A 9,256-nucleotide genomic window follows, 5' to 3' on the forward strand; every position below is an offset into this window, starting at 1 on the left:
GGGACACAACCTTCACCACTGAAGGTCTGAGCAAAACTAACCATATGTCTCTCTCACCCACCAGCCCAGTGTTGCCAGCTCGCGCTCTCAAAATGTTTCCTTCAAAGATTGTATATTATCTTTGAACAACAAGTTTGATTATCCAGGAAATAATGCATATATTATTGTCACATTAATACTGTGCAATATCTTATTACATTCCTGCTAAATAATTATAATTTGAAACAGGACAAAAAATCCCACATATATATAAAAACCAACATTAGAGATCACGAGGCCTAGGCCTCGCCTGTGACCACACATCCTGCCTCCCTGGCCTGCTACACTCACACACCTCACACTCTTAACTCTCTCATAATCACTCTCACTCTCTTACTCTGTCACTCTTACTCTCTGTCACTCTTACTCTCTGTCACTCTTACTCTCTGTCACTCTTACTCTCAATTACTCTTACTCTCAATCACTCTTACTCCCAATCACTCTTACTCTCAATCACTCTTACTCTCAATCACTTTTACTCTCAATCACTCTTACTCTCAATCACTCTTACTCTCACTAACTCTCAATCACTCTTACTCTCACTCTAACTCTCAATCACTCTTACGCACTATTACTCACTCTTTCTCTCAGTCATCCTTACTCACTCTCATACTCACTCCTACTCTGTCACTCTTACTCTCTGTCACTCTTACTCTCTGTCACTCTTACTCTCTGTCACTCTTACTCTCTGTCACTCTTACTCTCTGTCACTCTTACTCTCTATCACTCTTACTCTGTCATTCATACTCTGTCACTCTTACTCACTCTCAGTCACCCTTACCCATTCATACTCACTCTCTCACTCTTACTCTCATACTCTTACTCTCAATTACTCTTACTCTCAATCACTCTTACTCCCAATCACTCCTACTCCCAATCACTCCTACTCTCAATCATTCCTACTCTCATTCTTACTCTTACTCTTACTCCCAATCACTCTTACTCTCAATCACTCTTATTCTCATTCTTACTCTTACTCTCACTCTTACTCTTACTCCCAATCACTCTTACTCCTAATCACTCTTACTCTCAATCACTCTTACTCTCAATCACTCTTACTCTCAATCACTCTTACTCTCATTCTTACTCTTACTCACTCTTACTCTCAATCACTCTTATTCTCATTCTTACTCCTACTCTCACTCTAACTCCTACTCCCAATCACTCTTACTCCCAATCACTCTTACTCTCAATCACTCTTACTCCCAATCACTCTTACTCTCAATCACTCTTACTCTCAATCACTCTTACTCTCAATCACTCTTACTCTCAATCACTCTTACTCTCAATCACTCTTACTCTCACTAACTCTCAATCACTCTTACTCTCACTCTAACTCTCAATTACTCTTACTCTCATACTCACCCTTACTCTCAATCACTTTACTCTCACTCTTACTCATTCTGTCACCCTTACTCTCACTCTTACTCACTCTGTCACTCTTACTCTCAGTCACTCTTACTTATACTCACTCTTACTCACACTTACACACTCTCTGGCACTCTCACTCACCTTCAGTCACTCTTACTCACTCTTACCCACTCTCGCTCACTCTTACTCACTCTAGTTAATAAGAACACGCCAATATAAGACAACAAAACGTTTTCAGATTCTTTCTCACCACTTTCCAGCAACTTTTATAATTTATATAAATTATCTTAGGGAATAATACATAAATTATATATTTAAACATGATATTAGTGTTTAGTGGAATGCATAAGGAGTCAAATTGTGTTAAAAAGAGCGATTTTTAGAAAATTTGGAAAACTACTTTTTTCTGTTCATATTATAACTAAATGGATTTTAAAGGTTTCACTCAGCCAATATATATCATTCACAATTTATTAATGAATTTTACAAAAAAACACCATAAATTTTATATTTAAACATGTAAAAACTATTTGTTTTACATTTGGAAGAAAATAATTGTAGAAAAACAGTTTATAATTAAACCTTTGTGTTTGGATTTTTTGAGTAAAAGTTTCTCAAAGGCTCTCCTGCACCATTCTCAATGCAAATCATTCCCACACCTATGGGAAGAGATAGACGAACGTTGTGTAGATGATTTGTGTTTGCTGGGTGGCAGGGGTCTCCAGCAACACACTGGCAGAGGTCTCCAGCAACACACTGGCAGGGGTCTCCAGCAACACACTGGCAGGGGTCTCCAGCAACACACTGGCAGAGGTCTCCAGCAACACACTGGCAGGGGTCTCCAGCAACACACTGGCAGAGGTCTCCAGCAACACACTGGCAGGGGTCTCCAGCAACACACTGGCAGAGGTCTCCAGCAACACACTGGCAGGGGTCTCCAGCAACACACTGGCAGAGGTCTCCAGCAATACGCTGGCAGAGGTCTCCAGCAACACACTGGCAGAGGTCTCCAGCAACACACTGGCAGAGGTCTCCAGCAACACACTGGCAGAGGTCTCCAGCAACACACTGGCAGAGGTCTCCAGCAACACACTGGCAGAGGTCTCCAGCAACACACTGGCAGAGGTCTCCAGCAACACACTGGCAGAGGTCTCCAGCAACACACTGGCAGGGGTCTCCAGCAACACACTGGCAGGGGTCTCCAGCAACACACTGGCAGGGGTCTTTCACGCTTTACCCGACGCTTTATCCGACGTTTACCCGACGGTTTACCCGACGGTTTACCCTGACAGTTTACCCGACGTTTTATCCGACATTTACCCGACGGTTTACCCGACGCTTTACTCTGACAGTTTACCCGACGGTTTACCCGACAGTTTACCCAACGGTTTACAATGACGGTTTACCCGACGTGTTTAGTTTACAGTTTACACGTCAGTTATCATGAGAACAGATTTTCGACTATTTTATTTTATTTATTCGACGACTTACACGGCGGGTAAACCCCGTGGGGTTTACCTGTCGGGTTTACCCGTTTTTACATGGGTAAAAAACGGGTAAAAATTACCCGACGATTTACCCGACGATTTACCCGCCGATTTACCCGATGATTCATTCGGCGCTTTATTTATTCATTTTTATTTATTTTATTTTTATTTTTTAATTTTTTATTTATTTTATAGACATTATATATATACATTACATTAGATATGCAGATTACATTAGATATTACATTACATTACATTACATTTACAGTCTCCGTGGTGTAGTGGTAAGACACTCGCCTGGCGTTCCGCGAGCGCTATGTCATGGGTTCGTATCCTGGCCGGGGAGGATTTACTGGGCGCAATTCCTTAACTGTAGCCTCTGTTTAACGCAACAGTAAAATGTGTACTTGGATGAAAAAACGATTCTTCGCGGCAGGGGATCGTATTCCAGGGACCTGCCCGAAACGCTACGCGTACTAGTGGCTGTACAAGAATGTTACAACTCTTGTATATATCTCAAAAAAGAAAAAGAAAAAAAAAAAATTAGGTTACAGACACTAGATATAGACATATTATTTATTTTATTATATAGACATTACATATATATTACATTAGATATTACATTACATTACATTACATATTACATTACATTACATATTACATTACATTACATTAGATATTACATTACATTACATATTACATTACATTACATTACATATTACATTACATATTACATTACATTACATATTACATTACATATTACATTACATTAGATATTACATTACATTACATTAGATATTACATTACATTACATTAGATATTACATTACATTACATATTACATTACATATTACATTACATTACATATTACATTACATTACATTACATATCATTACATATTACATTACATTACATTACATTACATTACATATTACATTACATTACATTACATTACATATTACATTACATTACATTACATATTACATTACATTACATTACATATTACATTACATTACATATTACATTACATTACATTACATATTACATTACATTAGATATTACATTACATTACATTAGATATTAGATTACAGACATTAGATATATACATATTATTTATTTTATTATATAGACACGACCTGACCCGACACGACCTGACCTCGCCTTACCTAATCTAACTCGGGTCCAGGTGTGGGTCCGTGGGCCCCCGGACTTCCACCCTTCCCCACATCCCAGGGTCAGGTCAGGTCAGGTCAAGTTTTAGCTACCCAGAGGTCTCACAGTCGAGATGGACGGACGCAGCTACAGGACGGGACACACACAAATCTGTGCCCTGTAGTTACACCGTTTTGACAGACTCGAACACACGTCAGTTCTCATGAGAACAGATTCCCATCCGACTAGGCCATTCTGGGGTCGCCAAGTTTTCCAAAGCTGGTTCTTATATTTATATTGAGTAATTTGGTAACATGTCGTCGGCGGTTTAATGCTCCAATATTCCAGCTGAACAAAATATATATTTGGCTGCAACAGTTAACTTTGATACGTTTGAGTAAATAATATCTGTAATTATTGTATTTGGGCGTTAATAAACAGGGTAAAGCTCCGACGTAAATTTGCCTGGCGTGGATGGGTTTTTGTTTGGGCTATTTGGGGAGGAGGAGGAGGATGACATCTTGACTGGAAGCTGAAGGGGGAGTGTGAAGCCCAGAAGGAGACCAACACGTTGATAACTTAGACAATATTGAGGGCATTTTTCGACATTTAAATTAATATACACGGAAGTAAAATTTAAAGAGAGAAACTCAAGTGTTTTTTTGACTCATGAAGGTTAATAATTTACTAACTTTTATGGTACTGAAAGGGACTATTTTCACTTTGTGAGAGAAGTTGTAGGAATTGTGGTAAGCTATTAGTTAGAAAAAAAGGGCAATCAACATTGTAAGAGTTTTTTCTCCTTATCTGCAGAGTAGGAGTGAGGACAGCTAATTTATACAAACAGGCTGTTGCCGTTCTCTCGCTGTCTCTCTCTCATCTTCCTCTGATCTTCCTCTCTTCTGTTCTCTTTCTGACTTTGTATGTTATGCCTGTTTCTTTCTCTGTATTTCTGCCTCTCTCGCTCTCCCATGATACCAGTTCACAACATGCTGACTAACTCCTGGCTACCAATTTACTGCTAGGTGAACAGATGCATTTAATGAGAGGAAATGTGCAAAAACATTTTATGTCGTGAACGGCTTAGTAGGTCCAATTACTATCCTACCCCACGATACAACCCCACAACATGCTGACTAAGTACTGGGTTCATATTTACTGCTAGGTGAACAGATGCATTAGGTGAGAGGAAATGTGCCCAAGCCATTTCTGCAGCCACTGGTAATCGAACCTAGAATTCCGGATTTTGAGTCAACAATGAACACGTAAAACTTTCATATTTGTCGAAGTTTGAGTATATGTGTGCTTGTGTGGCTTACTCTCTCTGTCTCCATGTCTTCCTCTCGCTATACATATCTTTCTCTTTATCTCATTTATATCATAAAACAGTTAAACTTCGATATTTCTGGTACGTACAGACTCTATCAGGAATAAATGTGGTTCACAAGGATGTGATCTTCTGGAGGTGTGATCTTCTCGAGATGTAATCTTCTCGAGATGTGATCTTCTGGTGATGTGATCATCTCGAGATGTGATCTTCTCGAAATGTGATCTTCTGGTGATGTGATCTTCTGGAGATGTGATCATCTGGAGATGTTATCTTCTGGTGATGTGCTCCTCTGGAGATGTGATGTTCCCGAGATGTGATATTCTGGAGATGTGATCTTCTGGAGATGTGATCATCTGGAGATGTAATCTTCTGGAGATGTTATCTTCTGGAGATGTGATCTTCTGGGAATGTGATCTTCTGGTAATGTGATCTTCTGGAGATGTTATCTTCTGGAGATGTTATCTTCTGGGAATGTGATCTTCTCGAGATGTGATCTTCTCGAGATATGATCTTCTCAAGATGTGATCTTCTCGAGGTGTGATCTTCCTGTGATGTGATCTTCTGGTGATGTGATCTTCTCGAGATGTGATCTTCTCGAGATGTGATCTTCTCGAGATGTGATCTTCCTGTGATGTGATCTTCTCGAGATGTGATCTTCTCGAGATGTGATCTTCTCGATATGTGATCTTCCTGTGATGTGATCTTCTCGAGATGTGATCTTTTCGAGATGTGATCTTCTCGAGATGTGATCTTCCTGTGATGTGATCTTCTCGAGATGTGATCTTCTCGAGATGTGATCTTCTCGAGATGTGATCTTCCTGTGATGTACTCACCTAGTTGTACTCACCTAGTTGTGTTTGCGGGGGTTGAGCTCTGGCTCTTTGGTCCCGCCTCTCAACCGTCAATCAACAGGTGTACAGATTCCTGAGCCTATCGGGCTCTATCATATCTTCACTTGAAACTGTGTATGGAGGCAGCCTCCACCACATCACTTCCTAGGCTGATGCGATCTTCTGGTGATGTGATCTTCTGGAGATGTTATCTTTTGGAGATGTGATTTTCTGGGAATGTGATCTTCTGGTGATGTGATCTTCTGGAGATGTTATCTTCTGGAGATGTGATTTTCTGGGAATGTTATCTTCTGGAGATGTGATCTTCTGGAGCTGTGATCTTCTGGAGATGTGATCTCGAGATGTGATCTTCCTGTGATGTAATCTTCTCGAGATGTGATCTTCCTGTGATGTGATCTTCTCGAGATGTGATCTTCTCGAGATGTGATCTTCTCGAGATGTGATCTTCTTGTGATGTGATCTTCTCGAGATGTGATCGTCTCGAGATGTGATCTACTCGAGATGTGATCTTCCTGTGATGTGATCTTCTCGAGATGTGATCTTCTCGAGATGTGATCTTCTCGAGATGTGATCTTCCTGTGATGTGATCTTCTCGAGATGTGATCTTCTCGAGATGTGATCTTCCTCTGGAGATAGTGGCCTACTCCTAATACATCACAACTTACGTAGTCGAGCAATACGTTAAAAATGTGACGAACAAATTAGTTAAAATAAAAGCACCATAATATTGATGTTTTCTTTTCATCGACAATTGGTTTGGTGTTCACTATCCTTAGCGTAGTGTTCACTATCCTTAGTGTTATGTTCACTATCCTTAGTGTGGTGTTCACTATCCTTAGTGTTATGTTCACTATCCTTAGTGTGGTGTTCACTATCCTTAGCGTAGTGTTCACTATCCTTTGTGTTATGTTCACTATCCTTAGTGTGGTGTTCACTATCCTTAGCGTAGTGTTCACTATCCTTAGCGTAGTGTTCACTATCCTTGGTGTGGTGTTCACTATCCTTAGCGTAGTGTTCACTATCCTTAGTGTGGTGTTCACTATCCTTAGCGTAGTGTTCACTATCAATAGTGTTATGTTCACTATCCTTGGCGTGGTGTTCACTATCCTTGACATGGTGTTCACTACCCCTGGTGTGGTGTTCACTATCCCTAGCGTAGTGTTCACTATCCTTAGTGTTATGTTCACTATCCCTACTGTGGTGTTCACTATCCTCAGTGTGGTGCTCACTACCCTTGGTGTGGTGTTCACTATCCTTAGCGTAGTGTTCACTATCCTTAGCGTAGTGTTCACTATCCTTGGTGTGGTGTTCACTATCCCTAGCGTAGTGTTCGCTATCCTTAGTGTTATGTTCACTATCCTTGGTGTGGTGTTCACTATCCTCAGTGTGGTGTTCAATATCCTTGGCGTGGTGTTCACTATCCTTGGTGTGGTGTTCACTATCCTTAGTGTGGTGTTCACTATCCTTAGCGTAGTGTTCACTATCCTTAGTGTTATGTTCACTATCCTTAGTGTGGTGTTCACTATCCTCAGTGTGGTGTTCACTATCCTTAGCGTAGTGTTCACTATCCTCTGCGTGGTTTTCACTATCCTTAGCGTGGTGCTCACTACCCTTGGCATGGTGTTCACTACCCTTAGCGTGGTGTTCACTTCCCTTGACGTGGTGTTCACTACTCTTGGCGTGGTGTTCACTATCCTTGGCGTGGTGTTCACTACCCTTGGTGTGGTGTTCACTATCCTTAGCGTAGTGCTCACAATTCTTGGCGTTGTGTTCACAATCCTTGGCGTGGTGTTCACTACCCTTGGTGTGGTGTTCACTACCCTTGGCGTGGTGTTCACTACCCTTGACGTGGTGTTCACTACCCTTCGCATGGTGTTCACTACCCTTGGAATGGTGTTCACTACCCTTAGCGTGGTGTTCACTACCCTTGGCGTGGTGTTCACTACCCTTGGCGTGGTGTTCGCTACCCTAGGCGTGGTGTTCACTACCCTTGGCATGGTGTAAACTACCCTTCGCCTGGTGTTCACTACCCTTGGCGTTGTGTTCACTACCATTGGCATGTTGCTCACTACCCTTGACGTGGTGTTCACTACCCTTGGCGTGGTGTTCACTACCCTTGGCGTGGTGTTCACTACCCTTTGCGTGGTGTTCACTACCCTTGGCATGGTGTTCACTACCCTTCGACTGGTGTTCACTACCCTTAGCGTGGTGTTCACTCCCCTTGATTTGGTGTTCACTACCCTTGGCGTGGTGTTCACTACCCCTGGCGTGGTGTTCACTACCCTTGGCATGGTGTTTACTACCCTTGGCATAGTGTTCACTACCCTTAGCATGTTTTTCACTACCCTTGATGTGGTGTTCACTACCCTTGGCGTGGTGTTCACTACCCTTTGTGTGGTGTTATCTATCTATCTTGAGGTTATCTATCTTGAGATGATTTCGGGGCTTTAGTGTCCCCGCGGCCCGGTCCTCGACCAGGCCTCCACCCCCAGGAAGCAGCCCGTGACAGCTGACTAACACCCAGGTACCTATTTTACTGCTGGGTAACAGGGGCATAGGATGAAAGAAACTCTGCCCATTGTTTCTCGCCGGCGCCTGGGATCGAACCTAGGACCACAGGATCACAAGTCCAGTGTGCTGTCCGCTCGGCCGACCGGCTCCAAAACATTATTGCCAACAGCATTTGGTGTTCCCAGGCGGTCACCCATCCAAGTACTAACCAAACCCAACGTTGCTTAACTTCGCTCATCGGACGAGAAGCGGTGTTCTCAACGTGGTATGGCCGTTTTCACTATTTTTAGTGTGGTGTTCACTATCCTTAGCGTAGTGTTCACTACCCTTGGCGTGGTGTTCACTACCCTTGACGTGGTGTTCACTACCCTTGGTGTGGTGTTCATTACCCTTGGCGTGGTGTTCACTACCCTTGGCATGGTGTTTACTACCCTTGACGTGGTGTTCACTACCCTAGGTGTGGTGTTCAGTACCCTTTGCGTGGTGTTCACTACCCTTAGCGTGATGTTCACTACC

At 42.2% G+C, this 9,256-nt stretch overlaps 1 non-coding gene across 1 annotated transcript; it reads right to left on the reverse strand.

The window, feature by feature from the left end:
• Positions 1 to 8,900: 8,900 nt before the first annotated feature.
• LOC123751557 (5S ribosomal RNA) lies at positions 8,901 to 9,019 on the reverse strand. The gene has a single exon (XR_006772109.1). It is a non-coding gene; the product is annotated as a 5S ribosomal RNA (ribosomal RNA).
• Positions 9,020 to 9,256: the final 237 nt, after the last annotated feature.

Source organism: Procambarus clarkii, chromosome 45 (genome assembly GCF_040958095.1).
Source record: "Procambarus clarkii isolate CNS0578487 chromosome 45, FALCON_Pclarkii_2.0, whole genome shotgun sequence".
Classification (NCBI taxonomy): Eukaryota; Metazoa; Arthropoda; class Malacostraca; order Decapoda; family Cambaridae; genus Procambarus; species Procambarus clarkii.